Source organism: Patella vulgata, chromosome 3 (genome assembly GCF_932274485.2).
Source record: "Patella vulgata chromosome 3, xgPatVulg1.2, whole genome shotgun sequence".
NCBI classification, from domain to species: domain Eukaryota; kingdom Metazoa; phylum Mollusca; class Gastropoda; family Patellidae; genus Patella; species Patella vulgata.
The window spans coordinates 41,189,380-41,199,532 of NC_065881.2; positions in this window are offsets into that span (position 1 = coordinate 41,189,380).

Here is a 10,153-nt window from a genome sequence, read left to right on the forward strand (position 1 = left end):
TTCATTGGGTGAATGTCTTGACTGATTTCAATAATTAACATTTCAAGCTAAAGCTTAGCAGAGCTAAATCAATTTCATTGGTTTGGGACAAGATAATCTTGATTCTATCTGACTGAGAGTGATGAAACTTAGTGTGTAGTTTGATAGCTCGATACTTTTGAAAAAAATAAATATGCGATTAATTAATATGTGTCATCTATTTATTTTGTGATTTCGACGGGGGCTTGTTTTTTATACTTTTGATAGCCTACACTACATGAAGATCACTCGGCAAACCTCAGCAGATTCCAATATCTTACATCTAGAATCTAGCCTCGGCTGTATGGACACAGATCACTAAAGATTCCCCATTGACTCCAATGTTAATTCTCGTAAATTAGACCGGCTCTAACTTTTTCCCAAATTTTCGTTGGGTAGAACGCTTTCTACCACAGATGGAGCAACATGTGGCAACCACTTGCCCAAAAGCACGTATGAGGTTCTTCATGAAAAACTTGAGATACACAAGCTGGAAGTAGAGACAAGTAAACATGCAATTTCAGGCCCTACATTTCAACGTAACCAACCTCTCAACTCTTGTATCCTTCCGCATCAAAATTATGAATATTCACCAAAACCTGGCAGAAAATGTATTTTCAAACCCTTTTCCTCAATTCTACACCAAAAAGTCAACAAAAATCGCCATGCAAAAGGGGGAAAAAGGAAAAGGGAGAGGAAGACTAAAAATAGCTTTGGCCCTTGTTTCGTGGGTGACGGCGTAGGTGACGGCGTAGGAATATTTGGTGATCTGTGTCCGTATGACGAAGTCCGCCATTGGAACTACTTTCAAGTTCCCGGATTACCAACGGCGTTGCCCATTTGAAGAATGTTTTATCTTACAAATATTTCAAAGTCTGGAGCTGTTTTTCTTTCAAGTTTATCCGATTTTCTTTAAATAAGGACAACTTTGCACTGAAGATTCTACATACGCATCGAACGACGCAATTTTGATAACTTCTTTTTAAATTAAAAGCGGCAAGTTTTCCTAATAAGTAAATCGGTGTCGCATCGCAATTAGAGTTATTTCACATGACGTCACACACATTGGCCGCCGCCATCTAATTGGTGGACAACCAGACTACACGTGGTCCGATAGTTACAATGTGATTGCAGTTGGAATTATGATTGTAGCGCTTTTGTCATTATGTGATTTTTATGTTGAAAAAGATTTTGTCTATGTATTTTAAATTTTTCATTTAATTTCTACTAAAATCCGAATTTGACCGTGACATAACGCGTTTATAGCGACAAAACGATGTTTGTTTATATAGGATATACCCGGTATAAAATAATTTGTTTATTTAAAATCCGAATTCGATCGTGGCATATAACGTGTTTATAGCGACAGAACGTGTTTGTTTATATGAAATATAAAATTCTGTTTCTACGGCGTTAAGTATTTTAAAAAAAATTACCATTATATTTATTTATATAGGGGAACTAGCTGCATCGTGTTTGTGTACCTACATGGTAGGGTGACCCACCATAAATATCTCCATATCTCGACAATTACGCCACAGTATTTATATATATGCCAAGCCTCAAATCAGTTTCACACAATTATAGTCACTAAATAAACGATCATGTTGTACTTAATAAGCTATGACCATTAATCATGTATAAAGAGTGGGTTCCAAGAGTCGTCCATAACATCCAGACACTTTTGAGTAAAAGATAGGTTACGTGCCCTTGTTTTGAAATTAGTCTCGCTTAACCAGTCTATCGACCATTCTACGTCTGACAGGTCGGGATAATCAAGACTACTTTTTACGAAACATAACAGAAAGCTAGAACAAGAAATTGAATTTAGAAATAAGCACGTTAGGTAGCTCAACAATCGTTTTAAGAAGCTTGTAAAAGTAAAATGAAACTATTGCTAGTATCATGTTCCTGTCTAACCCGAGTGATTCAGAGATATTATTTGTACTAAACCAAAAGATGCCGCTCTTAACGGTACAGTTAATGATAAAGCGATTTAAAAAATGAAACGAACGTAATTTCTAAATCTGCTGTAATAACCAAGAAGCTTAATTTTACTGCTATTCAAAATCGTCAACAATAAATTTTTTACGGCTGTAATAGTTGATAGATTTGTAGAGAATTGCACGTGCCATGGCTATTTATAGTATCATACTGTCAGAAAGTTGGTCTCGGCACGGCGAATGTGCACGCTTCAGTGGTAGTCTCGAACTATCAGCTGTGGACTGTATTTCTGTGAGTACATGGGTCACCCTATACATGGATAATGTTTGATGTGGAAAATCATAAGTTATATAGGTTAGTTGCTGACGCGACATTTCGAGACCTACGTAAATTCAGTTTTTATTTTTATTTATTTATTTGGTTTTTTTAACAAACCCATTAATTAAATACACACACTCACTGGATATATTTTTTTTTTTTTTTTTTTTTTTTTTTGTAAATTTTACTTTTGGGTTTAATAATTATTCACTGATTCGATATAATCATTTGATTATTTCTGTTATTTATCTTTAATCAAGAGAAAATATCGTAAAAATACAGGCTGTCCGATAAGTCGCCAACTATTTTATCTTGGTTATAATTAGAGTCGTCTAAACGCGGGAAAATTTCCAGTAACTATTAGCTAACAGCATGTAAGCACGGAGGCCAACAATCTTATTTGCATATTGCATACTTTATAGTATTATTGGCTGGAATTAATTTTAGATCGATAACCTCAGTGACCACTATGTAGTACCGTAGGTCTATATTGTGTGTAGTTGCTATATAATTTGCCATTAGGCCTATACAAAAAAATAAGTAAGGAATAGAATAATTTCACGTCAACAAAAATATTTCAAGCACATATTTACTTTAAGGCCCGGTTTGTAATAAACTAGGACTTTAACAAGAGTTTCCTCCCTTATACTATACTATGGGCTGTACATTGATAAATATAATAAACAGAGGGCTTGGTGTTCGCTTCGCCATTGACATGACTTTCTTGATTGAGGCCTTATAACTTCTTAAAATGTCAGTCACCACTCGACTACCCGACATAAATTGGCGACGATTAAACTAATGGAGGGGAGAACAGGCCAAATGAGAAGAGATTAACGCAGAATAAGTATCAGAATAATGGAAAATTTGAGGTGAGAAGTTCGCTGTCAGACGTCAAGGAAATTTGTCACGTGGTGGAATGTATCATTTTTGATGAAAACCAGCGTGTATTGACGACAGTTTGATGATTCTTATTCAAGTTGGTTCCTGTAACAACTGTAATTGATGTTCCAATCGATTTTATGGCTGATTTTGCCATTACTATGTGTGGTAAGGCTAGAATTGTTTAATTCTACGGAAGCACAGTTTAACTTTTTCGAGCCGGGTCACGTTTCATCTGATTCAGTAATGGCTGCAATCGGGAAAATCGAAAGTTTTGATGCTGATTTGCAGAGCTGGGATGAATATTGTGAAGTAATAGAACAGTATTTCGTGGCGAACGATATTGGTACTGCGGAAAAGAAAAGAGCTGTTTTACTGAGTTGTGTGGGGACAAAGACTTATTCTTTGATCAGAAGTTTATGCCTGCCAGATTCAACAACAGACAAATCATATGATGATGAGATAAAAACTTGAGTTAAAAATCATTTGTCTCCTAGGCCAAGTGAAATTGTTGAACGCTTTAAGTTTTATTCTCGTATGAGAAAACATGGTGAATCTGTTCAGAACTATGTTGCCGAATTACAGAAAATTTCTGAAAATTGTAATTTTGGAGATTATTTGAAGTCAATGTTGCGTGATAGATTGGTAGCTGGCGTGGGAAACGAGGCTATTCAGAGGAAGTTGTTAGCAGAAACTCAACTTACATTTGATAATGCTTTGAAGATAGCTGTTGCTATGGAAACCGCCTCCAGTAATCTTAATGATATGCATAATGGTAGTTCATTAAACAAGTCTGAGGTTAATGCTGTTTATGGAGGTAGAAATAAACCCAGGTCAACACAAAGTAAAGGCTACAATTCTAGCGCTAGTGGATTGAGAAATTTTAAACCAAGATCATCAGTTGGCCATACAGAACAGAAACAATGTTTTAGATGTGGTTCAAATCATGATCCATCATCATGCCGATATAAGCGGACTAAATATTCTGAAAAGGGTCATTTGAAGAGTATGTGCACCAAGGGATCCAGTCATGGTTCAAGGAGAGAGAGTACGTCTAGAGCACATCGCGTGGAAGAAATTCCAGAGGAAGAGGAATGTCTTACTCTTTATCATGTGTCAGAATCCAGGTCCTCTAAAGTAGATGTTCCGATCATGATGACTGTTCGGATAAATGGGAATTCTGTGTCCATGGAAGTTGATACTGGTTGCTCTGTTACCTTAATGAGTGAACAGAAAGTATCAGAACTACTGGTTGGAGTGGATTTGAAACCAAGTAAAGTTAAGCTCAAGTCGTATACAGGTGATTTAATTCCAGTCTTAGGGGAATGTGAAGTACGCGTCAGCGTGTTAGATCGTCAGAAACTACTACGCCTTATAATTGTAAAAGGTAATGGACACTCCTTATTAGGAAGAGAGTGGATCAGGGACTTGCCTTTAGATCTAGGAGACATCGCTGGCAGTAGTACCGATTCTGTTGCGAGTAACAAAGTTAAGTTAACCCTTGAAGATGTTTTGGAACGTCACAAAGAAGTATTTTCTGGAGGCTTAGGCAAGCTTAAAGGTGTTGCAGCTCATATTCATGTTGATAAAACTCAAGGTCCAAAGTTTTATAAACCAAGGTCAGTACCCTACGCCATGAAACAGAAGATTGAAGACGAACTGGACCGGTTACTTCAGGATGGAGTGATAGAACCTGTTACATTCTCCAAATGGGCAGCCCCCATAGTTCCGGTATTGAAAGGTGACCATAATATTAGAATTTGTGGTGACTACAAGTTGACAGTTAATCAGGTTGCTTCTGTTGAACAGTACCCAATTCCGAGGTTTGAAGATTTGTGGGAAAAGTTATCTGGTGGGGTAACTTTCACAAAGTTAGACTTAAGTCATGCTTATCAACAGTTGGTATTGGATGAAGAGTCGAGGGAATACGTAACAATAAACACTCATAAAGGACTGTTCCGATATACTAGGTTACCTTATGGCGTCTCCTCAGCACCTGCTATATTCCAGCGGACGATGGAAAACTTGTTAAGTGATATACCTCATACTGCGGTTTACCTGGATGATATACTTATTACAGGAGAGACCGAGGAAGATCAACTCGCTAATGTTGATGCAGTGCTCACAAGGTTCAAGGAAGCCAATCTGCGTCTTAAGAAAGAAAAATGTAGTTTCCAGTTGTCACGAGTTAGCTATCTGGGACATTGTATCGATTCATCTGGTATTCATCCTATGGAACAGAAGGTTAAAGAGATACAGGATGCCCCTAGGCCTACTTCAAAGACAGAATTACAAGCTTATTTAGGGCTTCTTAATTTCTATCATCGTTTCCTTCCAAATGCTTCAACAGTCCTGAGACCACTTCATGAATTATTGATGAAGGATGTAAGATGGAAATGGAATAAAAGTCAACAGGTGGCATTTGAACGGTCAAAAGAAATGTTGTTGAGTTCTAATTTCCTAATTTACTATGATCCAAGCAAACCCTTGACACTTAATGTACGTGTGATGCTTCACCATATGGACTTGGTTCGGTATTAGCTCATGTCATGCCTGATGGTAGTGAACAACCTATTATGTTTGCTACAAGAACTCTAACTTCTGATGAAAAAAACTATTCGCAGTTAGATAAAGAAGGTTGTGGGTTGATATTTGGTATGAAGAAATTTCACAAGTATATTTATGGTAGAAGTGTAACAGTAATTACAGATCACAAACCGTTGGTATCCTTATTCAATGAGAAGAAGGCGGTTCCTCAGATGGTATCTCCGCGAGTTCAACGTTGGGCAGTTTGGCTACGTGCTTATAACTATAATATTATTTATAAGCCAAGAAGTGCAATCGCAAACGCTGATGGATTAAGTCGGGTACCGTTACCTATACAAACTCCAAACGAAGATGATGAAACTGATTTTGTATTGTTAATCGAGTCTGTAGAAAACCCCCCTGTTAATGCTAAACAGATTGCTACATGGACATCACATAATCCAGTTTTGTCACGGGTTAATCAGTTTGTTCTAAAAGGATGGCCTAATAACGTGGATGATTCTTTTAAACCTTATGAAAATATAAAAACTGGTTTAAGTGTTGAGTCTGGTTGTCTTTTGTGGGGCGCAAGAGTAGTAATACCGCCAAATGGACGTAAACTAATTCTAGACGAACTTCATAGAACACACCCTGGTGTCAATAAGATGAAAGGTTTAGCACGTACTTATGTATGGTGGCCTGGTCTAGACTTGGATGTAGAAAATTGTGCAAGGAGTTGTGTGACGTGTCAAGCTCACAGGAACAATCCTGCAACTGCACTCATGGGAGTGGCCTTCTGACCCCTGGAGTCGTCTTCATATTGATTACGCGGGACCAGTGGAGGGGAAGATGATATTAGTGGTAGTTGACGCACATTCGAAGTGGATAGAAGTGTTAGTTTGCAGTACAAATTCATCAAAAGTAACAATTACTAAGTTGCGTAGTATCTTTGCAACGCATGGTTTACCAAAAACAGTTGTTGTCTCTGACAATGGTTCGTGTTTTACTAGTGAAGAGTTTAAGACTTTCCTTTGTAAAAATGGGGTTCAACAGTTATTCAGTTCACCGGTGCCACGTTACCCTAAACATATGTCACTTCCGGTACCAATGAAACCATTAAACAGGTTTCCACCTCATCATTGCACACATCAAATAAAATGGACGCCGAATCAACCAAATCCAGCAATATCAATTCATTTTATATATTTGTTACATGTTAGTGTACAGTACTTCCGGTGATAATGAAAATATTCAATTAGTTTTATGAAATCAGAAATGGCATAAGGCATCACATGGTGAAAATTTTATGTAAATCGAATAATAATTGCCACTTTTATAGACCAAAAACCTTAAAAAGTGACTTGTAGAAAACCGTCAATTCCTCTGCAACCATACAAGTTAGAAACCATTTTCTGGAATCTGTATGATCGTATGGGTTTATTCTATTTGTTGATTGGAATCAAATATCATAATTTTAAAAACATAACAACTCAGACTCGTTTGAATAAAATATCTGTTTTGAAAGCTAAAAATACAGTTTTTGCCAAAATGACGTTACTTCCGGTGATAATGAAAATCTTAAATTACTTGTATGAAATCGTAAATGGCATTAGGTATCACATAGTGAAAATTTCATGAAAATCGAATAATAATTGACACTTTTATGGACAAAAAACCTTGAAAAGTGACCTGTTGAAAATTACCTATTTCTCTACAACTGAACAAGTTAGAAACCATTTTGTGATACCTATATGATCGTATGGGTTCATTCTATTAGTTGATTAGAATCAAATATCAAAATATTAAACAAACAACAAATACGACTCATTCAATAAATTATTTGTTTCTAAGGCTTTAAATACAGTTTTTACCCAAATTTTGTCATTTCCGGTGACATGGAAAATGTTAAATTGAGTTGAACTAGTCACAATTGACATTATGCATCAAATGGTGTCACTTTTATGAAAATCCAATAATAATTGACTCTTTTACAGACACAATAGCGTAAAGAGTGACTCATGCAAAATTGACCATTTCTCGGCAACTGCTCTTATTACAAACTAATTTTGAGATAGATTCTCTTCGTATGGATTAAGGCTACAAGTTTATGAAAGTTGCGAAGAAATATTTTAAAATATGAAAAGCCTGAATGGGTTGTAAATAGCTCATTTTTTCACCTTTTTTCACCTTTAAATCAAAATGACCCGAAAACGAAATCAAAATTAAAAAAACTGAGCCCGATGTTTTCTGCGCCTTTACAGGGCACACACTTTCAGTCATACCAGATTTGAAAAAAATAATATTTGCTTTCAAAAAGTGGTACCGAACTGTCAAAATTGTAGTTTTTGCTAAATTTACGTCACTTCCGTTGCCGAAAGGTAACTTTACATTTTGGATTACGGAGCATATGAACTTTGTTTTATACAAATCGAGCAATAAATAATTAATCCAGGACTGAAAAACTGAATTAGCCAATGGGGGTCAAGGAAATTTACAATGACAAAAAATGGTGCCATTTTTGGTCAAATCAGATGACTCTTTAACCCTGGATAAAATACCACATTAAAATATTCATGAATAAAAAAGTTTTTTGTAAAAATTTAAATTTTCAAAATTTGGCGCCTAATATCTCCGACGATTCGTGGAAAATCAAAAATCTAAAGAACCGTGGCTATGTGCCTTGTCTCTGGCTATGTCAAAATGTATCCAATGTTAAAATCCGACGATTATTGTTAATATTACGGCAATATTTCAAAAATCGACGATTTCGGACATTTCGCATTGTCGCAGAACGTTCGAAATAGCTTTAATCTCTAAGTCACACCCACTTTTCCAGTAGTAAAACCGAAGACATCGAATCAATCGGACAAGTAGTTTCTGAGATACAATCAAATTGGAAAAAAAAAAATAATAAGAATAATAAGAATAATTTTAACAAAAACAATAGTGTTTCACACAAGCTACGCAGTGTGAAACCCTAATAAACAAGGTACACTAGATGACAGATTAAATAGACTTTTATTTACATATCACATATCTGTACACGCTACTACAGGAAGGTCTCCTGCAGAGTAACTTATGAAACGTCAGTTGAGATCTCGTCTTGATTGTGTGTTTCCAGATAGTCAACTGAAAATTCAACAAGAACAAGAGAGTCAAATTAAGTCACATGATAAGAAGGTTAAGCTTCGAAACTTTCAAGTCGATGATCGCGTTAGTGTGAAAAATTATGGTTATGGACCTAAATGGATATCTGCATGAATTGTTAAAGTTACAGGTCCATTATCGTATCAGATTCAGACATCAGATGGAAGAGTCATGAGACGTCATATAGATCAGATATTATTACGTCATGCATCTGATGATGAAGTTGTTGAGCCAGTGGTGGATCCAGTCCCTGACATTAATATTCCAATGGATATTCCGGTGCTAAATGAAAATCATTTGCCTGTAGATCATCATGGTGTTATTCCAGACAATGTGTCACGTTTTCCTGCTCGTGTTAGGAAACCACCTGCTTACTTAAAGGACTATGTTGTTGAAAAATAATAGTTCCATTAACCTTACGTAAAGTTTAGTGACTATGTTCTTCTGTGTTAATAACCCTTTTTATGGTTTCTAGGTGAAATTGAACTGTTTAGTTTTTTTTAAGATTATGTTTAATCTTAGGATGAGGAAATGTAATAAACTAGGACTTTAACAAGAGTTTCCTCCCTTATACTATACTATGGGCTGTACATTGATAAATATAATAAACAGAGGGCGCTTGGTGTTCGCTTCGCCATTGACATGACTTTCTTGTTTGAGGCCTTATAACTTCTTAAAATGTCAGTCACCACTCGACTACCCGACACGGTCCCACTGCACTTACGGATGCAAAGAGGATGTTAAACTGGGGAAAAAACGTGCCCTCCGTTTGAAAACGCCATGCATCCGTTGTGTACTCATTGCATACGTGTTTCATACGCTCTATCCATCGAGCATCCGTTCACTTTGATTTCATCCGCGCAAAAAGTTTTGAGCTGCACAAAACTTTTATAACAGATGAACTTTCTGCCGTGTACGATGTAAATGCGCGACATATACGAGCACCAAACGTTCCATGTCTGTTATCATCCGTTAAACGTCCACTGTATCCTCTCTGCATCCTTTGGGCATCCTCGCAACTCACATCCGCTCCAGCTGAAAACGGAAAGAGGGAGGAAAGATAAGGTACATGTAGTCCAGCTCTGAACATAGGTCAATGAGACCTACGTTCAGAGCTGGACTAAGGTACATGGAACGTCTATACATCGTTAGTAGCACGGAAATAGAAAGGATGTAAACGTATGCATCTCGTATGTAAAGTTTTCAAAATGGAAAGAGCGTTTGTATCTGGTATATTGAAGGATGTCGGAGCTGTCATCCACTTCCATTCGCTAGGCTTCCGATGAACATCCATTTAACATCCCCGCTACATACTTCC